Below are 24,600 nucleotides of genomic sequence, written 5' to 3' on the forward strand. Positions count from 1 at the left end.
CATGCTCACAATGACTTGAATCAGCAACTCATTTATGCCTGTGTTTCAACATAAATTATATATATATACACATACCTCAAAATGATGAAAACAGTCATCATATTCTAATCATGCAGCAAACTGGTCCATCTGCTTGAATTTGAGCATGATGTACAGTTCTGCAGATACTCGTAAAAAAAAAATTCTGTTTACACACGGGTAATGTTGACATAAACATGATGAAAGTGTTGCACAATCTGCATTATTTTTAAATCATCAGCATGTTAAGGAGCAGGATGCATGCCGCTCTGTGGGGGGGCAGAGGTGATGATGATGGCGGTGGACTTGTCTGAGAAGCGGACTGCTGGGCCATCGATCTACCACAACACATCACTCGGGCTCCATTTACAGAAGCAATCACATCTCCTGCTGATTGATGTGCCGATAATTGAGCTGTCAGTGGGGTTTTCATGTTTCCCCTTTACCTTGCTCCAGACTTTAGTTTTTGTATTGTATTTTACTTTAACACCATTTACAACAAAGGACATCCTGATGTGTATTTATGTCAATATTCTGTCAGATTGCTGTCAGGGAGACAGAGAGATGCTAACTCCTGCACTGGGCTTCATAAACCACTAGCCTGTCCAGGCTAATTAACCTCAGGGGCCGGGCCTCCTGGTAGCCTGCAGGGTCAGCCACTGTGGCAGCTGCTTCTCCATGACATCGAAGGCACAGGCCATTCTCTGGCTCTGTCTTAACACACGTTCCTCACTACTGTAGATCTGATCTAAAGTCATCCAATTACTGTGTTGTGTTCACAAGCTTTAAAAAAACAAATGCCTTGGTTTTGTTTAAAATTTCTTGAACGATTTTGTTAACTCTGTTTAGAGCCAAGTTAGCCTCACTCTCCAAATTACAGTCATGATGCAAATATATGCTAACGTAACAAGCTGCAAGCTCTTTATGCTTTCATGAAAGAGATTGCAACAAAGCAGGGTTACCGTTTCACCTTGTATCCAGTAATAATTACATGCTAAGCTAACAGGGTGCTAACTGTACATATTATTTAATATTTATATTGTCAACAGAGATGACATGAGCTCATTTAAAATGCTGTTTTACCTCCTTAAAGTAACAATGTGTAACTGTTTCCCCTTTCAGTGGTAGAGTCAAATGTCGAAGAAATAGCACAATAACTTTCAACATGGAGAATGGTGTCTCTCCCCCGCCCACAGTACAGCTCTTCAGTCTAGAGTCAGCTCTGTATTTAACATGTTGTATAATAGGCAGCAATGTTTGCGAAAGTAATATACAGAGATAATTCCACAGCAGCTATTTAGTTCGCTCCACCCCTGACATCTCTGTTCTTGTCCTCCTTCGGCACCAACTGCTGCTGTGCCACAAGGTGTTTTATATCCACTGATCACCTTTAGCTTTTCCCTGGTTTGAAAAGTTTTAACTGGCTTTGCTGACGTTGGGTTTTATGTGCAGACCCAGCCATCTGTGAAACCAGCTTTTTTTTGTTCTCAGGCAGGGTCATCTACAGGGGAGGGGGGGGGGGGGCAATCGTGGTGACTCCTTTACTCCTTTTACTGCAGAAAAGGCTACATTCACACTGCATTTCAATTAACTTCATATGTGCCAACCATTTGATGCTCTGCCATTCTCTCAAGCTTCATTTTTATCTGGTAAATAAATACTTTTAATTTGTGTTTAACACATCGCAGATTCTTAAACTTCGACTCAACAGTCTGCAGTTTCTTTTAAACCCCATTTATATATTTTGTTTTTCTTTTATTCATGCGACCTGTTTTATGTAGCTCTTGAAAGCACCGTTTTGGGGGGTTAAACAGAAAGTCTTTGTAGTGCAATAAAACAAATCATCTGGACCTCACCAAAGCTCAGTCATGTAAATGTTGTGATTATTATGGAAATTTGTTGCTCAGATGACGTGTCAGAAGCTTCAAAATAAAATGCGACAAAGGGAGCGCAACAAAGAGAGCAGGAAATCAGAATCCTTATTTAGGCTTTGTGTTGGTGTCTGCTGGGCCAGATGGCAGCTCACAAGTGTCCAGGGCGGCCAGACTTTACATGAGTCCTGTCACAATGATGATGAAAATGGCTTTTCTCTGTGGTCAGGGCAGTGCCCCTTTACTGCACACATTAGAGCATGAGACCCTCCTATGGTTTGTCTGTGTGTTTGAGTGGACGAGCAGCAGGTTAACGCTGCCCACATTGAAAAGCCGCTGCCAGAGGATTAATAATTAAAGAGGCTCTGCGTCTCTCCTCTCGTATTGTTCTCCCCCCGTGATGGCCATGAGCGAGTTGATTATCCTTTTCAGCGTCGACTCGGCAAGATTATCATCCGCTGCCCGCTGATACAGCGGCCGTCACATAAAAGCTTGCTTTCCAGCAAACTGCACCATTGCTCTCAGGCTATAGCAGCTTCATCAGAAAAAAAGAAACTGAGCCATGTATGCACTGAGATAGCTGATGATAATGCTTCCACGCGGGGGGGGGGGGGATTTTTTTCTCCCTCATCAATGTAGTAGCAGCTTTGGCTTTTCTTTCTATGTCTTAAATATCAATGTCATTATTTTTATTAGCATATTATAAATAACACATACATCACTTGGGGCAAAAAAAGAACAAGTTATTGAGCAGCTTGAAGACTGAGTGCAATTTTATGATAAAAAATGTACATATTTGATGGCAAAGATGACATTTGAAAAAAGGACAGACCTGGTTCAAAAAGCTACAAAATCTAACAGAACTTTCCCAGTCCATATACCGGCAAGAATAGGTTCATGATGTTTGTACTAACACTGTCAATGACCTCTGATCTCTGAAAGGTCAACACAAAACTTCAACAGAAAAAAAAGACTGATAGAGTTTTGTCATTTATTTTGTTATATGTCACAGTACACTGGGTTCTTGCAGACTGGGTATCGGTTACCTACACTGATGAAACTGAGACCGGGTTAAACAATAGTGTTTCACCTCTAAAGAGTCAGACCGGGTGAAGAGTAAGGAGGGCTTCGAGGGTCACTGAGTGTCAACAAAAGGTGGCAACAGAAAAGTTGAGACAAGCTGTAGAGGAGAGAGATTGGATCATTGAATGTGGGGCACCTTTTTCAAAAGCCATCCAATAAAATGAGTGTCAGAGTAAATTATTGATTTATTTTTTAAGGAAAGAGTTGAGGAGTTTACAGCCAGCGGCGCTTGCAGGCTGTACTTAGCAAGAATGCTAACATGCGAATGTTAACCTGCTATAACTTTTTTTCCAAATCCTAGTTTAGCATGATGGCAGTCCATACTTTGCAAGTTAGCCCCTTAACACAAAGCTATGTTTTACAGTTTGCAATGGTATTAGTATTGCAAGTGTTTGGCCTGAAACCAAATTCGATTTTGACCTGATGATGGCACAAGAGGAAAGTTAGAGCATAACTTAAAGCAGTGTGATCCATCCTAACTCATACATGTGGAAAAAAAAGACTGAAAAATAAAAGAATTACCATATATATACTTAGTCCTGACCAAAGTGTTTGACCAAAGGATCTGCATGCAGGTATTCCATTTACATAATCAGAAACACAAGTTTTTTCTCAAATGCATCCATCCATCAAATTGGCAAACTTTGGGAATGTGTAGAATGGATGGCCTAGAAAAACTTATCTACGTACATCTACAGAGTGTCAATGTAAAATATACCTCTGTAGACTAATTTGTGATCAAGGGAGTGTTGAATAATGACTGAGGCATTGAAAGTCCTTTTCTAAATGTTACGCAAACATCCTTTATAATGCAAAATATTCTTATGCCACGTGTGCTACAGGTACAGATGATGTTGGCAGTACCTTGTTTGATTGCTGCCGTCGAAGACACTGTGAAACAAGAGACAAAGTGAGGACACACACGATCTGCTAATAAAGAAACAATGTGTCATGTTGTTACTGGACACTCATACGGGAGCTGGGAGGCTCCTCTGGGAACAATGATACGGCTGCACATTATGTCCCCCCCTTCAGGGACAGCTGGCATGGATAGAGAACCCCCTTCCCTTTCATCTGTGAACTTGGCTTATCCGTGATTCATGAGGCAACAAACACTGGTCACAACTGGGCCCTTTACGCTTTACGTGCCCCCTTTAATTTGAATGCCTGACCTGTCAAAGCTCAAAGAGAAAACTGTGGCGCTTAAAGGGAGGCATGGATGAGAATGCTTTGGACATTTGTTTTCGGGTGCTGTCCCATTTCAACATGGATCAGTGTCCTCCCCACACATCAATTTCACATGAGTAAGATCCAAAAGCTTACACAGCCGGAGGGGCTACGGCTGCCTGGTACTCGAATCTTTGGGAACAAAGCCCTTGGACATCACAGGCCAGTGCACGAGCAAACAACATATGCTAAGCAGAAACCCTTCCGTACCTTAGCGCACAGCCTCTGCCGCTCCAGCAGGTTTATGGTCACACAACATACGGCTTATGATATATTTCCAACAGAGGAATGTGCAGAAGATTTGAGCTCCAACAGAACCAATATTCATCCAATCCTCTGCGGTGCATTCAAACACTGTAGGACCAATCTGAGCCCTGACTTTTATTTCCTCACATGTGAGCTAAAGTTGAATAGATCTGCTCAAGAAAATGAATGGAATAAATCACAGGCAAACATCTCTTTATATATTTATAAGCATTTAATAACACGATCACTCTCGTTGACGTTGCATTTATTGGTTGCGTACATCCTTTGTAAAGAAGGTCTCAAAATAACATTAAAACAGCAGAAACAACAGTGTGCTTTGCTATTTGGAGTTGCTCCCTGGTCGCACATTAGACGAGCAGAGACTCAAAGTTACAGCTCAGAGATGTTGGCTGCAGAGGGCACAACAGGAGGGACCTCTGCGAGTTGAAAAGAGATAACGCTGAGATGTGTTTGACAGTTTGTTGGAGTTTTACAAATTAAAGGGAGCGAATGGTTCTCAAGTGATATAACAAGAAGAGGATGAACAAACGGACAGAAGTATGTGGAAAACATTTTGCAAAGGAGACTCGACGGGTACATTTTGAGAGAGAAGTGCAGCAGAGCTCTGAAGTCCATATTTTTTTTGAAGTCGTTGTGCCACTGCATGAGGCTCGGCTCCTTTCATCTGAATTTAAATCACTTGCCTTGACTCAACCCTGGTTGCAAAATAATGACACCATAAGTATACTATTGGCTCAATGAAAATTATTATAAATGTTAGTATTCTTTTGTGTCTATAACATGCTTTCTAGATTAATGCAAAGATTATTTGAAAATAATCTGAATTTATATCCTATTAACATGATGTGTTCACAGTTTTACAGGGCTTAGTTTCCCAGCTCTTTACATATACTATAAAAAGTGTAAATATAAACCATTGCACCTTGTTGCTATGATTTCATTTATGACCAAAGGTTTCTTACTAAAAGCAGGTTGAGAATAAAAACATCTTTATCCGTACATAAAGTTAGGTGTGAAGATGAAGAGGAAACTTTTATCATTAATAGAAGGTTTTCATTAAGCAGATATTGTTCACCGAGAAATATCTTTGTTAAAAAATGTAATTAAGTTAAAAAGCCTCTGGGCAGCCAGCATATTATTTTAGAACTGTAATAAAGGAAACCAGTCAAGAGACAACTCCACTCCTTTCACTCCTTGTAAACTGTTTGACTGAGAATCAAATGCTTGAAGTGATATTGAAATCAAACTACAGGAACTAGATATATCTTCTTTTTCATCCATGCAGTTGTCATTAAACCTGGAACATGTATTACCCTTAATGCAGATTGGCCATTTACATTTGGTTTGAAATGTTGGGATGCTGTGCGAGGAGTTGATAGTAACCTCAGGAGGAGATAAGAAACAGGCCACAGAGGTCTTCAAACCCAGCAGATGCTGACTCAAGCGACATCACTTGAGGCACATTAGCAGATTGTTCTGCAGCCACAGAAGGCTTTATGTTCTTCTCATGTGGCGCCTCAAACACCCTGAGTGAAAAACATGTCTTCTACGTTGACTGCTGTGTTCTGTCAGATAAGTTGTTGTTTCTTGTAACTGTGTATCAGTGACCAACTAGTTTCCCGTCTCAGGGCGAAAAAATGCAGTCTTCTGTTGACTATTCAGTCTCTGGGAAACAGCATAGTGGGCTTCCTGTGCAGCAGGTGTTCAGCTAGGTAACTCAAAACAGATACCTGGGACAGGACACCGTCATTTTCCTCACCCTGGTCAAGTTGCAAACAATTCCATTGGCAACTTAGGACACAAGAAAGTACTTGTAGTTGTTTCATACATCAATAGCATGCTCAAATGTGATTGGTCCACAAGCATGAAACTAGATCACTTCCAACACCAACAATCTTGCCTACTAGCTGTTAGTGTGCGCCCGATGTAACGAGGCTGTGGTCCTCGAAGCGAGCGCTTTGAGGGTTTGAGTCCAACCTGTGGCTCCTTTCTCCCATGTCTTTCCCACCCTCTCTCTCCCCTCTCTCTATCCACTGTCCTATTTAAATAGAGGCATACAGAAAGCCAATTATGCTTTGCTTTGAAATAAAGGCCTTAAAGCAAAATACATAAGAAATGAGTAAGAAAGCTTAAGCACCAACAAAATATGCATCAAAACACTGGAGAACATGGAAGAAACCAAAAGTCTTTGTAACTCAAGGCTTCCATTATTATACTCTAATAGAATACACTCGTCTAATCTGAACTTCTTAGCGTCACAGTTGATCAATGTTACGTTAATGTGACAGTTTGTGTATTGACGAAACTCTGGCAGTGCAGCCAAATGCATGAATGAAACTAAAAGTTGGGAGCCTGTTTGCTGATCAGGCAGAGTATATAAAAAAACAAGTCCTGCTGGTTTAAACTCTGTCAGCTTTATGAGCAGTGACATAAAATAATCCCTGCAGCCAGGTCGCAGGTGCAGCCTCCAGGCCACTGTCAATCAGTCACTCCAAAATACATCCATCAAAGACTCACGAGCCAAAAAAAGTGCTCTACTGACCCCCACTGCTTCTTTTCTCCATTAATCTCTCAAAGGATTAACTAAGGGGGGAAACTGGTAACCATTTAGCCTTTAAAATCAGACGTACCACTTGGATATTGTTATATGTAGCTAAAGAAACATTGGGGGTTTCATTGCTTAGACATATTATGTCGAGAGGATCATTTTCAAAGATGGCTGTGAAGTGCTGTGGCACAAAGTAGGGAAAATGACCAAATCTGCAGGACAGCCGCGATCACATCTCATAATGCTTAAGGGATATGATTAACAGAGAGCTGAAGAAGTTACAGTTGTCTTAAATGCGGCCATTTGAATTTCTAATTATCTCTGCTTCTCATGTGACCTGGCAGAGACAGTTTCAGTGATTTACCATCATTATCGTCCACTTTAGCTTTTGTATTCTTCTTTTTGTTAAGCAGGAGATTCAACATGTTCTTCGCAGTCTCACTGAAGAGAGGCAGACAATGAGATATCCCATTGATTAGAGCGGTTATTTCACAACCTTTAAGCACAATTAAAGGAAATCATTAAGTTTAATGAAATACCGGAGTGCTGGAGTACTTTCTCAAAGGTTTCCCTCATTAGAATGGCCCCACAGAGTCAAGAATACGTGATTGGGCTGTGCTCCCTATATGAGTTAACCCTTTCTCATTAGACTTCGTATCCTAAGGGAGGGGTCAGCTTCACTACTCGCTAAGAGCATGAGGATGGTTTTTATGAACCCAAATCCCATTTAATCCTTAAAGGGATGATGCTGAATACTTTTATTGATATTTTCATTTTAACTAATCTATCACCCATCAATTTATTTTTAATTTTCCTTTATTTCAGCTGGGGGTCTTTTTGCTGAAGGTGCTGGCCCTAGAAGAGAGGAGGAGAGTCCTAAAAATGAAGCATCAAACACTTCTGTACTGTATAGATATAAAGGGCGAAATTGGAAATGCTTCACACATTAGATTATGCTTCCATTCTGACAGCACTTGCACCCTATTGGCAAGATTTTCAAGAAGGAGGATCAATACAATTACCAAATCCCTTTTTTTTTTAAAGGCAACCATTTTGTCCAGCAGCCCAGTTTAGATTTAGATAACTGATAAATATAATTGCATGGATGCTCCTTCATGGAGGTTGCTTGATCCAGAGCCCAAGCATACTAATTAAGATTTTAGAATAATCCAATGCCAATATTAGGTTGCCCTGAGCAGCAGGCCTGGATAAGCATTTTTGAAGGTCACCCCCCTCAATCAGCTTTGCTGGTTATCATGTCAGTCCAGAAATCGTGACTCGCAAGGCTTCAAAGTCAATAAACGTCTTAACCTGTGACTTTGTAATCTACAAAGAATAAACACATTACAGTGGAAAGTATCAAAAGTTTGAAGATGCGGATATAATTCCCTGAAACTGCAAAGACAAAGACAAAATCAAAACAATAAAGAAATAAAATAATGGCTTGGAAGGCAAATGTATGTAGTGGGTTAGAATCTAAATGTTAAAATGAAGACAACATGATTGGGAAAACCAAAGTGGAGATATATAATTTTAAAATGGCTTTGAGTGCAACTGTCCAGGTTTAATGAAGTCAATGAAATATATATATAAATATATATATATATATATATATATATATATATATATATCTTCCATACTTTGTTAAATTCTGGTTTTACACTCTGTTATTGAGAGACATATGCCCAGATTACACACTTAACAAACAGGACCTGTGGACATGCAGATGTCAGAGTGGAGCTGCTACACACTGCTACACACTGCTACACAGGTAGTGCACCAGAACTGATGGGGGTTCTGTGCCTTGCTCAAGGGCTCCTCAGTAGTACTCGAGGAGTTACCTGGCACCTCTCCAGCAACCAGACCAACTTCCATACTTTGGTTTGCACCTGGACCTGAACTAGTGACCCTTCAGTTCCCCACCCAAGTCCCTACTGGCTGAGCTACTTCCATTCAAAATATGCAGAATTTTTTTTTTTTTTTTGTTATTTTGTCTTTAGAAGTACTGATTTTGTCTGACTTAAGGTAAGAACATATTTCAAAACTGAAACAAAGTTGAGTTTCATTTTTGGATAATTAACAAGATGTACCAGCAAAGGGCTTTTTAGTCTTCTGTAAATATTCACATTATTCAACAGATGAGCCCATATAAAAAACATACATATCTTCATGCTGTCATATAGAACATTTAATTCAAACCAATAATACTGCAGTGTAAATGGAAGATTATTGAAAAAGAGGAGCCTTTGATTTTCATTCTTTTTGAAACGTAAGCAAACCTGCCAGATTGAATTCTTCTCCCCGACTGAGGCCTCCTGCAGCCAGCTGCAAGACAGTAACAAGACAGACTGAACAACAATGTGGCTGGTTTTAAAACTCATGAATAAGTTTGTGTGTAAATATTTGATGAAAATACTTTAAGACAATTACACAAGGGAAATCAACAGCAAAATCATTATGTGCTTTTGCAAACTGAAGATGGCAATGAAACAATCAGCCATGTACATGTTTTTTATTTCGTTTTCTCTCACCTTTTTTACCCAAAAGCGTTGGTTGAATATAATCCTGACCTCCTTCTGCACAACTAGCTGACTGATTAATAATGGGCGAACTCTTAGCCTCAAACTGTTGTTGTTTCTAAAGCACTGAAGGCTAATTATCAGGACAAACAATGTTTTGACATGGTTGTCGTGCCATGTCAGAGCTAAAGCGAGATAACAAATGAGCTCTCCAGGATGAAGATGATTTAATACACACAGCAAATGTGGATGAATGAAGATATCGCAGGTTCCTGCCAAAAATGATTGAGCAGCTGAGTCAGTGGTTAAACCAATGAAAGCATGAATGGATCGATGACTGTGTAAAGGACAAGCCAACCAACAACTCATTAACATGCAGGTGTGGTTGGAAATGATTGAGGTGAGTTGGGGAGCAACAAGTAAGGTTCTGATAAAAATGACTTCATCAGTGGGAAGATTGGACATTAGGACACAAACAGCTTATGGTCATGACTTGACTAAAAAATTCTGTAACAAAAATGAAAAATACTGAAAAATATATCCTAAAACATGGCTCTTTTTTTGGATTATCATCATGATATGAATCTTTAAATGGTTTGAGTGTAAAAGGAACTATTGTTGCTAATTTGTTAATTTACAAGCCTGCCAACTAGGGGGCCGCCCATACACAAAATATCGAATCAACTGTTGAATCAATCGCCACAAAATTGTATACACACATTCGATGTAACCAGAAAATGAACCACAATGACTTTGCTCATCCCGACTTAGAATCTTGCACCAGCAGTATCTTTTTTTTTTTTCACACTCATTTACTCATCCCGGTTTATATTTCCATATATTCTCCACACAGACTGAATTAAAAATGCTGTTCTGACATTCATAGTCTTCAGATCATGCACCCTAATGTTTTTACTAATCCCATTGCATCAATGTGAAGTCAACATTAGCAGTGGTTGAGTGGATTCCATGACATAGAGGATGCATGGGTCATTGCATTCCAGATAAAAAATGTAATAATGTCTCTGCTCCTGAGTGTTTTATCCCAGGTTGTTTTGTACAGATTTAACCGTTCTGTAAAATGAAACGCCCACTCTCCTCTGTTTCAGTATTGCAGCTCCGGGGACTATTCCCTTGTTGAAATGTTTTCAGGACTTTAGCCTAAGGTGTTTCATGCCATGAACAATGAAGTAGGAGAAAAAAAACTGGCAGGTAAAATATATTGATACACCAGAGAGAAGCTGGCTACAAACAGGAGATACAGTAAGGGGTTTTCTGTTTTTCAAAGTTTTTCCGGCATTACACAATGGGAACACATCATTGAAGTATTGTTTTAAGCTGCATTCAACTCTGTCATTTTCTCCCGTCGGTGCCATAATCACACTACAACAATAGAGGAGGAAATCTGGCTTAATACATCAAAGCATGTAACTGTGACAGGGTGATAAAAGAAGCAATTATCACTGTCATGTCGTTCATCCAGCTTTATTGTCGCTCCCCAATGTGCACGCCCATTATTGATATCTCTATCCACCTTTATCCTTATTACACTCAGAATAATAGCCTGCTGACATGTGAGAAAGCATGGCCTTATGGGAGCACGATACTAAACATAGTCTTCATGAGCTTTCATTATGATCTTCTGGGAGCCTGTAATTTACGAATAAGATTCATGTCGCTTTTCAAGGAGATAGAAGTACACAGTCATTTACAAATGACAGGCTCTTCTTAATGGGGAAGAAGTGGCAGCGATATGTTTTAACATTATTTTTTTGCTATGTGCTCTGGAAACAGATCCCACATGGGGAAAAGTTTGTGGTGAAAGTGAAAGGACCACTACTTACTTTCTCTTGACAAATCAAGGTGCCTTTGAGCAACACACACACACACACACACACACACACACACACACACACACACACACACACACACACACACACACACACACACACACACACACACACACACACACACACACACACACACACACACACACACACACACACACACACACACACACACACACACACACACACACACACACACACACACACACACACACACACACACACACACACACACACACACAGGGTTTTGCCTCAATGCTTTAACCAAAGAGTGTGGAAAAGGAAGCCTCCATTCTAATGAGTTTGGTTAATACAGTAAGTTCACTTCTGTAGCTAACAGTCTGCACTGACCTGTAATTCAGTGTGTGATGATATGTCTGAATAAATGAAGATAAAGCTTTATGTTCTAATGTAAAAAGTCCTTTGTCTACAGTAATAGGCAAGCGACACTGAATTTCCTTATGACACTAAACATCAGGGAGCTCCTGCTTCCAGAACATAATCAATTACTTTAACAAGCTGGTTCTAAACTGCCTGCAGTTACAACCACATTAACATCCCAAACAAATGTATTTAATACTGATTTCAAAGACTAATTTATTACACTGAGAATTGAACACAGATTACATTTAAATTATATTGGCTCATTCTGTCTGAAACCATTTGTTCCAGCTTTACCGTATCACCACTTTTTTTTTTGTTCTCTCCTTCCTGTTCTACCTTTCTCTCAGTCCCAAAGTCTCCTTTGTTATTTCATGTACAATTGTTTGGTTCTGTCTGGCAATGAAGAGAGAAAACTGTCTTTGAAGCCAAAATTGAAAAGCAAACCAAAGGGAAACCACAGGAAAACACAGACAGCCTTCAAAATGGCTCGACTGAATGTGAGCCATTTGGTTTTAAGCATGGATTTTCTTAGTTCCCTCTTCGATTCGTTCTTGCACAAAAACAATTTGAAAATAAGAACATCTTTCATGTGATTCTCTGAATTTGCTTGACTGAAAGCCAAGTCTTTTAGTACTCAAAGTTTTTGGTTTGCTCATCAAGCAATTTCCAATTTACTGATAAATCCATTAAACTCCCAGTGCAAACCAATAAGCTTACATTCACAAGTAAGGCTTTATTCAGACACCGGCCTTTTTGTACTGTGTGCTTAAAGGGATTCTTCATCCATTTGCATTAAGCTTTGTATCATTAGAAACCTGGTAGTATTTTTGAATGGTCGTGCATCCCACCCACATTTTCCCCTGAGATGGGAATCTTTGTATTTCTAAGTCTGAAAAGGAGCTTCCGATGACGCAAAAATCGTCATTTTGCGTCATTGGAAGCTGTTGTGGTTAGCGGGGTGAAACTACAACGCTAGTTCCTCATATTTTCGACCACTGAAGCTACAGACCAATCACAGATCAGTGGGTGGGAAGTCACTCCCAGAATCGAAACTTAACGTCCGCCATATCGCTTGGAAGCTATGCTAACAGGCTCTATGGAGAAAGCTGATAATGGCAAAAAAATATTAATACAGCGGCGAGACGGCTGCTGCCGACAGGCCGGTCTTGTGTCTTGGCTGCTGCCGCCGCTGGCCACAGGGGCCACCGCTGGCCATAGGGGCCTCCGCTGGCCGCCTGGTAGTGTCGGTGCTCTCACTGTTTGCCTATGGACACAGACGTAGAGTCTGTTTTCTGCCAGGAAATTCCAAGATACCAATTCGTTCTGGAACAAATCTTGGAATCAGTTGAGGAAACGGCCTTATGTGTTGAAGTAAACATGTCTGTAAACCTGACCTTAGTGGGAGTGGCCTGCGGTGCAATGCATTCTGGGATTTGGTGTCTTTCATCCACATGAGCCAAAAAGACACTTTCTGCCTTTTCTCGGTCAAGAAGGCACCAACTTCAAAATTTATTTCACATTTCTACTACATATATGACCCAATGTCAATACAGATTCATGTGTCAACGGGTGAAGTATCCCTTTAACCATTGAGCCTCACTTTGCAACCAATGTGTCACTCACTGATTATAGGCACGATGTAGCTAAATCCTGCAAAATGTAATTTATTACAACAAGAGACAATTATCCACCAATGATCCATATCTTAACCTGTTGCACTGCATGAATCATAAACTTCATCCATTCAGCAGACAAATCAGAATCAGAATTAGAATAGTTTTTTTATTGCCAAGTACATTTACACATACAAAGAAAACAGTTAACAAAGGAAATAAAGCAAAAATAGCAAGATTTTAAATAATAAAATATGGAAGCAATTACAATATATAATATACAATTTAAAAATGTAAAACATTTAAGAAACACAAAATGTACAAAATGTGCAGTGGAGAGTCTGTGCAGCTAAATACATGCAAGGCTTCTTCTTTCAATTCTGTGGTACTTGTGCAATGACAATAAAGACATTTTGATTCTGAAGATGTTAATCTCTGCACGACATTTTTTCATATATTTTATTGAATGTAGGGGTTCCACTGAGGATGTCTTAGAGAAAAAAAATCAATTTCAGCGTAATCAGGAGCAGCTTTTAAAGTGAGTGTAAATTGGTGTTTACTTGATGATACCCATGCGATTTCTGGGTAGAGGTATTACTGACATAATGAGGGTAATTTAAGTAAAAGAGAACATTTCTGAAATCATCTTGGTGACACAACAGTCAAGTCTCACTTAGGGCTACAGGCAATAATAATAAGAGATCTTGCTGTTGCTACTTGGTTGCTTCATGTTCTGCCTAGATAAATTCACTTTCCACACTACAGTTCACTACAATTCAATTGTCGTGAAATACTTTGGGTCACAATCATACTTTAAACTCAATTCCTAGGAGCAACACTTGCCTGTAAATTGTGTGTTGGGATTTGGATTTGTAGCTGTCTGATAAGCGGTTTGCAGAACTAATAAGAGCCGAACAGCTTTGTTAACAGTTGTCTTGGGAGGGGCAACATTCAGCTCTTATTTCATCAGGCCTCTGATTGCAGGGATTAATTAACTCTGCAGTCCTGGCATGTGTCTCAGAAGAGTGCTTCCATTTTGATGTGGGATTTCTTGGTACAGATTTACTCTAGCTTAATTGGTTCTGGCAAGATTACATATCAGAGATTTTTAACTGACATCAAGCAACAAAATTCTGCAAGACTAAAAATGCTGAAACTGCACTCTCAGAGAGGACATTGCTCTGCGTGGGTTATGAACCTGCCACTCAGGGTGTGAATTCAGCTAATGTATGAGAGGTAAATTATCAGGATGTCAATCAAAAACTTATCAAGTACTTTGTAGCACTGCGTCGGCGCTTTAATCAAGGTCAGCTTTAATGTGCGACTGTGTTTGATTGAAGGTTGAACAATGGGGTACTTTGAGGACGAAAACATGTGAAGGCATGTCACAGTCTAAGATAGAGACAAAACCAAAAAGTCCTCTTAATAAATAAGAAATGTTTTTTTTTTGTCCATGCCTTATAGTACAACAAATGAAAAGGTTTCCTGTCTCTCCCTCTCCTCCCACTTTCCCAAACCATTCACTCATGGCTGTCCACCAATGAGTCTGGTTCTGTGATAGGTTACTGCCTGTTTGAAAAGAAGTGTTTTCTTGCCATTATTGCCAAGTGCTTGCTCATTGGTTGAATAATGTGGCTTCTGTGTAAACAATAAAAAGAGTAAAGCTCTAAATGTAAAGTGTCATGTCGTATGTTGTCATGGGGGCCATAATATCTTATTGATGTATGTGACGCCCCTTTATGATTTTAACTTATTTCTTTCAAAACTGTACGACTAACTTTTGAGAAAGTAATCTCACTATTGTGAAACACTAACAACAGGGTTTGGCTTGGTTCAAGAAAATGATGTGGTCACGGTAAATCCAGTTTAAGGGAAGGATACCATTTTCTTCACAACAAAGGACTTTGTTGTTGTACAACATGTTCATTTCAATCCCTGTGATTTCATCACTTGACATCACCAGTCATTCTCAGCACTTGCTGAATCAACTGGTGTTTTTTTTTTTTGTCTTAGGAGGCCAGTTCTGTGGAATGGGCAGAAATGTAAAAAGTGCCCACCACCTCTTTTGTATGAAGAGACTCATCTGCATTGTTAATCCTATTGCTTGCTTATGATGTGCAATTTCTCACCTGCTAAACAAGCTATTTCAATGTAAAGTCAAAGCAGTCTTTCTGGCCGTTGGCAGCTGGAGTAACCATCTCAAAGGAAAAACTTTAATGACTGGTTGGATCCTTTCCAACAGAGGGGTTATTAGGCCAGTACCCATCAGGCTACTGCTGCTGACAATGATGTTAAGTTTGGGCATTATTAGTTTTATATACTGCAGGCTAATAATGAACCTTAATGAATGCACAGTGCAGTAAATGTTGTATACTGCAGCTACAACTAGCCCAAAGTGGATATGAAGGAGGCAGAATTAAATGCTGAGCCTTCTGGAGTTTTTTAGGTCCATGTCAGTGAACCAGGACCAACTTTACAGCCCTAATGAAACACCATGCCTCCTCATGCCTTTGTCCCACTTTTAAAGCCCTTTTATAGACACAATAGGTTGCCAAATTTGTATTTGAACCTCAAGTGGTCTAATCAATTGCAGAAACATTAAAGGTTCTATATGTAACTTTTTACATGTATAAATCGTTTTTTTATCGCCCATTAATAAGCAAACGGTTAACTGATGTGAAAAAGTAGATGTTCACTGTCTATCTGTGTTGCCTGTATACAATTTTTCCCCGGGTCCGCTTAAAGAGATCAACAGTACAAACTCATCACACACTCCTGCTCTCAGCCAGTGCCTGCCAAGACTGTCATTTGTAGGATGGAGAATGAATACAGACAAACAGACTCCTTCACAGACTTTCACATGTGTATGACCACTTACCTCCTCTGTAAACACTATGCCGGTAAATATCCAGTGTTTCGGGCCGATGATGATGCTCGTTTGTGTACTCACAAGCACGTATGACGAGCACGGCCATGCGGTATCACTACAAACGCAGTATTTTTGAAAGTTACATATAGCCCCTTTAATGAAATGAATGGCATGGCTGAAATGGTCAGATTCAATTCTCAAGAGTGGTGGCCCAAAAGTCAAGACAATTGGTGAAGGCACAAGTGTGACTGGCTTTGGGTCCTGGTGGCCAGTTCAAGTGTGGATCAAGTGTCATGTCGTATGTTGTCATGGGGGCCATAATATCTTATTGATTTATGTGAGGCCCCTTTATGATTTTAACTTATTTCTTTCAAAACTGTACGACTAACTTTTGAGAAAGTAATCTCACTATTGTGAAACACTAACAACAGGGTTTGGCTTGGTTCAAGAAAATAATGTGGTCACGGTAAATCCAGTTTAAGGGAAGGATACCATTTTCTTCATCAAGTGCTTAACACCCCAGTCTGGGGGGGGGGGGGGAGGCCATATTTTTCTTAGTCATTTAGTTATACAGAAATCTGAATCAGAAAACAGAGCCTTATGCAGTACTGACATCTTCGAATTACATACAATAATATATCAAATGTCTTTGAAAGAAAAGTTATACAATAAGATTATACAACATGGTTTCTTAAAGAAATTAAATGTGTGTGGAAATTGCTTATTGCTTGTTCAGTCAAGTATTAGAACATTCACGGTTCTTTTCAGGTAGAATATCTCTTAACCAGCAAAGTTTTTTTTTTTCTCCTGTTTACATCACAATTTTAGGTAGAGGAAAACTTTCCAGACTTTGAAGTACTGTCTCTAAAGTATTATGCATTGCTGTTATGGCATCTGTTATGCCCCTGAAATTCATCGACCTATTACTCAAACTGGTCCTCCTGGATTGATTCCCATCTTTCCACCAGAACCTATAGCAACACACCCACACCATGTTTTTTGGGATCGTTTTAAAAAAAAAGGCTATTTTTGGCCAAGAGAGTAAAGTTCCCACCTTTTCTCTTGGCCTCAAACCCACCTTTGTGACAGTTTCACACTCATCGTGTCCCCACATGAATGGGGTGGAGGAGAGGGAGGAAATCTTAAAACCTGCCAAAAATCTACAGAGACGAGGGGTGAAGAGGTTGTGTAGTTTCATGTATCCACAAAAGTGTGGCCACCCAGTGGAAAGACACTTCTGACAGTACACGTCTGTGCCTTGGCCAGTGAAAAGACAGGACTGAGCGACCCCCCCCCCCCCCACCCCGGGCTGCCACTCCTCTCTGCACTCTGCTGCCCGTGTCTGCTGAGAGGATGAGGCATGCAAGTGAAGCCTCCATGCACGGCACCCCTGGGACACCAGCTTGTGAATGTTCTGTCACAAGTGGTGAGCACCCACGTCAGGCCCCGTTTGCTCTGCTACATACACCCCAGCAGAGGCTTTAATGAGGCCGTGTGTTTTATCAGGCAAAAATTAATTACATTTCAAATCCTTTGGAGCAATTTGGACATTTTTGACAAAACCCGAATGTGTCTTTGGATAGTCTTTATCCAGTGTCCCTGCTGTGTTCAACAAATTCAATAAAGGCTTCTTAAGACCTTTTAATAAAACAAAACATGCAATTAAACACCATTATCACTAATACTGTTCAAAGAATTACAGGAAACCAGTGCAGACAATTATGTATTGAAATTTATGTAACGTTTTGTGAAAACGTCATGCTGTAAGCTCTAAAAATATTTACGATACCTGAATCCGGACCCGCAGAAGGAAATGATCAGTGCATGTTTCTGTGAAAATTGTCACTTATTCATTATAAGACAAAGACGTTAGCAGTGACTCTAGCAATAGTGGCCACAGTTTTAAAGGCACTTAGACCAGCTCCTAGGCAGCTAAATAACATCTCTTGACTTTTTCATACCTTACAACCTTTTCTGAGTTCAATCTTTTCAAAGACTCTTCAAGTCCTGCAGATACCCCGTTATCTGCTCAAACTAAATTTCTCAGGGCAGACAGTAATCCATAGTGCTGTTTATCAAAGAGCGAAGACATTCAAATCTAAACTGCTTTATACGAAAAGATCAAAAAGTAAATAAAGCCAGTCAATCCCCAAAGCTCCATCCTGCCTTCACCTAGGGCCCAATTAGAGCGCTATAGTGACAAGTCAAGCATTACTGGTCTCTGCAGGCCGAAGAGATCTGGACTCTTGTTTATCTCTTATTTCAATTGTAGAAACCACATTAGAATTCTCCTTCTGCATGCTATTAATAAGTGCCAAAACAACGTAAGCTGCACAGCCAATATGTGTTCAATTAGGATTATCCAGAGACACAATTCATTGGGAGTTTGGAGTTCAAGTCTTCACGGAGCTTGTCAAACTGCACAAACTTGCATAAGGCTTTAAAAGGGTTGGGATTTTGCAATTAACTAAAGCGACAGCAAGGAGAACAATGCACCTCCCCCAGCCACCCCCACCCCAAAGCTTTCCCATTATTTTAACAAGCACAACAACATATTGTATGTTAATAGATTTCCTCCCAGTCCTCTGGAGCTCACCCTGCCTGTTGTCAGTCTTGTTGATTAACAAGAACGCAATTAGAATTTCAGGGCGCTGTTAAACATTAGTATTCTGCATATACGGCTCAGTGCACCTACATGGCCTTCTTGGTGTAGCTCGTCGGCTTTACCGGCACGTTTCATCATCAGGGAGGGTCTCTGCTTGACCTATGATCAGCATGATATTTAAACCTTCTGTGGTGTTAACTTCGGGCATGATTACATCTTAAACAAAGCCTCTCTAAATGCTATATGAGTACTGATAAGAAATGTTGAACGTATAAATGTTGAAGCAGAAAATGCTCCTATATTAGGCACATTGTAGGTAAAATAGTTCAACACATTTTTACAGTGACATCCTCCATGAAACTGTATGTTAACATTTCAAACTGAGCATCAGTTCTCCTTATTTTTTGGCATTTTAAGTAAAAAACAACAACAAAGTAGGACTGGTCTTAACTTTTTTTGTGTCCTCAGCGGTAGACCAATGAGCCTGTAAGGGACAGGATGTATGTTAATGGTCTTTGCACTCGACATCAAATAAAGGTAGGCTGAAACATTACTAATTTCTCTGCTGGACTCCTTGGCTGCTATTAACGTGTTAACAGTTAACACGTTATCTAAGTTGACATAATTTGCAGCCTTATTCCAAGCACAAACACACATTATTTTAAACGACTGACTTGTATGGATTGGTCAATTTACTGACAGTGAGATGGTTGATTTGATTTTGAACCAGAAGACCCCTTGAGCCGTCAGACTTTAAGCTGAAGGTGATGAAGACGCTTCCTCCTGGTAATCTGGTGCTATTGTAAAATCTGAATTTACTGCTTCCATTTACATGATTGTTTCAATAAAGGCTGATTGTAAATGTGATATAGACATTGGCTGCTAGTGGTGGTGGAGGTAAATTCAGCAGATTCTGCTTCTGTCCCCACTCCTACACAAACATCCCACACAGTTATCAGGCACTATGAATAATCTATTCAGAGCACTCTCCTGGTGTGATAATATGTTGGAGGGACCTGCCAGTTAATGATACACTTGTGGTTCTGTGTACAAAAGGTCTACAAACACAGGGAAAATATGCTTTTTCAAAGAAAAACAGTTTAGTAGCATGTCATTTTACTTTTACTGGTTTGGATGTCCAAGCACACTTTGCTTCAGCTTTCAAAGTCCTTCTCTACATGCAGGAAAATGTGTGAATAGTATGCTGTTAAATAAACCCTCAGACAAAGTAGGTAGTAGATACAGCATAGGTCCTTAAACGGTTTTTGGAACCTGGCAGGTTTGATTACGCAATGAACTCTACTGACACTTCCATAAATCTGCAACAAACATGCAGCAATTTATGCAGTTTATACCCTTAATGGTAAAGTAGTGACATGAGTAAATACATCATCAATAAGTGGAAAAATGTGTTAAGAGTTTTATGGGAAATTCAGGGATAATATGCATGTAGACAAGTTTGTAATGCTTCTAGCAATATGTGTGTTTTGCATTATTAACTTATTTGTGGTGACTGTTGAAGCTGCATTCAAATCCATTTGGAGGAGGATGTGTACCATAAGGACCTGTGTCCACTGAGGACATTTGTGGCTCTGGCAGCGCCCATTTTCAATAAAAAAAAGAAAAGAAAATCAGCCAAAAATGCCCTGAACTGGTTTTTTGTCACTGCACTCACAGCGCTCTCAGTTGAAAACTGTTCAACATTTGGAACAGCGCTTGACTCGTCAATGTCACTTCCTGCTCACTGACAAATCAAAATCAAGATGTGGGCGGGACTTGTGTTACCAGCTCTGTCAACAACAATTGGCGCAGAAGGAACTTCTGTGACTCATCTTTTCGATGGTATGATTTCCTGATCGAGTGCTGCCACTTAGATGGTCATCATAATGGCAGAAAACACAGGTGGTAGCAACATGACACCTGCACAGTATGGAAGTGTTCATTTAGCATCAGCCGCTCTGTCCACAAAGTATGTTCTAACTTAGCCTACCCCTCGCTGACATCGTTTTTGGACACAGTCCCGACGCTCTGATGTTAGACTACAACCTAAACAAACAGACAGACAAACTGTTTTTTGTTTTGTTTGTTTTTTTCGATTGCCTGATTTGAACCTGTGTATGTTTTATATTGAGCCAGACTGCTGTAGTTTTAACCTTGAAAATGTTCTGTATTTAATTGGCACTCTGTCATCAGGCTTAAAGTGACTGCTTATGTCTATAATTAGTCGAGTTTATTCCTATGATGTAGGTATCAAAATGTGAGAATAAAGCAGACAAGTGTGAAGCATTATGCAAGGCAGGCATTATACAAAAGAAAAGCAATAATCAGGACCTTGAAAGGCTTCTATTTTATCATTTACCCCCTTACATATCTTCCTTAATTCTGATGACATGAAATGAAGGAAAATATTTTAGTTTTTGTCAAACAGTGCCATCATCTCCAGCATCCACCTCTTTCATTAAACCTACAGTTTGAGTGACCGGCATGCCACCACTCATTAGAGATGAAACATGTTTCTGCAGACTCACAAATGCTTTTTCCTTTTATGTCTAGGAATTAGATTATACAACAGGTATATCATCTCTAACCTCAAAAACAAATGTTCCTCTTTACACAACGTTTGCTCGAGTCAAAGTCTTCAGCTTTGTAAATGTCAATTTGAAAAGCAGTTTCTTGTGTGGGTTTTATTTATTTTTTCAGAATTTGTACCTTCATGTTGAAAAAGCTTATTCCATTTACTCCTTATTTTGAAATGTTGAAAAAACTGTTGAAAAAAAACACAACCAAGACTTATTTCTCTACAAGAAACTTTCCAGAAGACATTCTCACATCCCTGTATTAATGCCAGTTGAATCAATAGTTTCCATTTAGACGATGAATGTATTTACGCAATTCAACCTCAGGGGCGACTCGATTGATTATCCAAATGGCTCACTGATACCTGTTGTTATTCTGTGAAGTGCTGCAGAGAGCTGGAAACAATTCAAGCCAGAAATTAAAGACTGCAATAACGTTTTGAGAAAACAAAATCAAGGGAAAGGACTCGACTCTGTCTGTGGTTCTGTCAGCATTCCTGTTCAGAGAAAACTGTGCTGCTTTAAGCTTGTCAAGTGCCATGAGATTGAATGAATATAAATAACAATATTATTGAAGTGATGTATTTCTCAGACATTTGCACATGTAACATCCTTCACAAACAGTTCCAGCTCTAAGAGGATTTTCTCTGATGGTCCTTAGAAGGAAAAAAAAAGACAGAGATTTACAAAAGACTGCAAGACAAAACATGAGAATGCGTTTGTTTTCGATGTGCATTAGCAGAAGCAGCTGTAGTTGCACAAAACAGGCTCCATCACAGCTATAATAAAACGGCGGCGACACATTTTCTTTCAGTCTTCCACTTTTCTTACAAAGAAAATTGACGTCATACTTCTTCCTTTTCCACTGCACCTGCACCCTGCCTTCCAATCGCTCTCCTCTATTCAAACACACCGGGTGTCTAAATGCAGCAATTAGCCAAAGTCGTTCACATCCCAGAGCTCTATATAAAGCATGACACTTTCTTATCTGATTACTTTTGTTTCTGAGGAGCACTCTGAGGTGTTTTAAATGAAGGAAGTGTTTTTAAGCTCAATGGAAAGATTCAAGATCCTCAAAGCAGCAATTACCTTTTTTTGTACTTTAAGTAAGTTTAAAGGAATTTAAGACAGGCCTGTTTTTGTCAGCTCACAGAGCAATGTTTTACATCTCAGAGGGACGGAACAAACCTTAATTTGGCTGTGTTGAAACCAAAGCAACTAGGCGTTCAGCTTTGATGTTGCACTTTTGTGGGGGATTTCTAAAAAGTTAACAGCGTAGGGATCCCATCAAGAATTATAGAGCTATGACAGGCGGTAATCTCATGAGATTTCAGAACATTCAGAAAGCCTGGGAGATATTTTTTTGTATCCACCAAGTGAGAGGAGGAGACAGAGCAGCTTACTCAGCGGTCGTGGTAAATTAACAGGAAGTGAAATGTTTCTTCAAAAAAAAAAACAAGCTGACAGGAAAATTAAGCATTAAATGTCACACAACAGGTGGTTCCCTTTTCATCCACCTCCACCTGCGTTTGTCATCGATCCAGCGAGGGAACAATGATGTTGCATAATGATGACATTTTAATAAAGTATATTGCAGGGCTGTGAAAACTTTTTTTTACCGACACTCTTTGAAAGGAAGGAAAACATACAGCGAACAAAGGCTTTAAAACAACTTTCTTAAACAACATTTTGTTGCATAAAGTGTAACCTCAGTCTCACATGTGTTGGTAGACAAACTTGGGTGGGGGCGCTGGTGGCGCATTGGTTAGTGCGATCACCATGCATGGAGGCTGTGGCCCTCCAAGCGGGCGGCCCAGGTTCAAATCCGACCTGTGGCTCCATTCTTGCATGTCATTCCCCACTCTCTCTCTCCCTGATTTCTGACTCTATCCACTCTCCTATCTCTACAATAAAAGGCACAAAACGCCCAAAAATAAATCTTCAAAAATAAAAAAAACTTCATATGAATTTTTTATCAAACATAATGCAGCTCTCACCAACAGCAGACAATCATCACTATATCAAGACAAGTCTCCTTTGCTCTCATTAAGAAGTAGAAAACAAATTTTGTGTCATTTATGTTTGTACAACAGATTCATACGGTGACTTACAAGGGCAACCGGCGGCAATTGCAACTGAAGAAAAAAGGCTGCAAATTCAGAATCAGAGTGAATTCCAACACCATCCCAAAGTTTCAAAGAAAAAAGAACGGCCACCCGCTCTGACCAAACATACTGGTTTTTTTCTACTGTACATTACTTAATTCACATCTTAAGGTTTTCTTGATGTTTGATGTTGATATGTTGGACTGCCTTGGATTTGTAACTTGTATCATAAAACTATAACATTGTCTATTGCCAATAGGTGGCGCTCTAATAGCAAATGAACATTGCAATATGTTTGTGTTCAGGCCAGGGCCCTTATCAAATGTTTTGTTCAGAGTGGAGTATCTGAGCAAACAGCTGAGTTATTAATCACTTCCTGTGTCAGGGGGAAAATTTGAGGGCTCGCACGGCCATGGCCTTTGAGTAATGAAAACTATTTTGATGCCTTTTCATCAACACGGCCTCCTCTAGCTGTACACCAAGTTTGAGCTCAGATAGATCAGATTTATCCCCTATAGGAGGAGATCATCCTAATATGACCCTGGAAATGGGCAAGGATTCAGCAAGATTTCAACTCATAAAGAAAATAGTGGACTTCCTGTTGAGTTTAGATTTTAGACACAAGTGACTTTCATGGACGGGATACATGCCTACCAAAGTTCATACATGAAGGTTAAACACATTTTGAGGTGTTATTGATCAAAAATGTGTTCGATCAAGTTCGTCTTGCTGTGGAGGCATCTGGCGACACCTGTTTGTGTGATCCATAGAATGTACATTTGACCACTTTAGCGATCTGTGCAAAGCTTGATGAACTTTGGAGCAGGCCTTCAAGAATGAGATTTATCGGGCCCGACGAGGCAAACTCTTTTCTCAAGGAAAAACAAAAAGGGCCTCTGCACTTTTGTCGCTTGGGCCCAGATAATCAATGCAAAGCCAGACATGCAGAAAACTAATTACAAAAGAAAAAGGTTTCACAGCATAATAAAATGTCAACTAGAGAACAACACATGACATGGGAGTTCAACACAGATTGATCTCTCTGCTCTGTCAAAGCTTGTATGTAAC

At 39.8% G+C, this 24,600-nt stretch overlaps 1 protein-coding gene across 1 annotated transcript in view; it reads left to right on the forward strand.

Annotated features, from left to right (window-relative positions):
* The first annotated feature begins 4,824 nt into the window (after window positions 1-4,824).
* gpatch8 (G patch domain containing 8) overlaps window positions 4,825-24,600 on the forward strand; it is a 197,666-nt gene continuing 177,890 nt past the window's right edge. Inside the window, exon 1 of the mRNA XM_061065664.1 lies at window positions 4,825-4,834. The gene's annotated coding sequence lies outside the window, so the exon portion shown is untranslated. The remainder of the gene's footprint in view (window positions 4,835-24,600) is intronic.

Source organism: Labrus mixtus, chromosome 20 (assembly GCF_963584025.1).
Source record: "Labrus mixtus chromosome 20, fLabMix1.1, whole genome shotgun sequence".
Taxonomy (NCBI): Eukaryota; Metazoa; Chordata; class Actinopteri; order Labriformes; family Labridae; genus Labrus; species Labrus mixtus.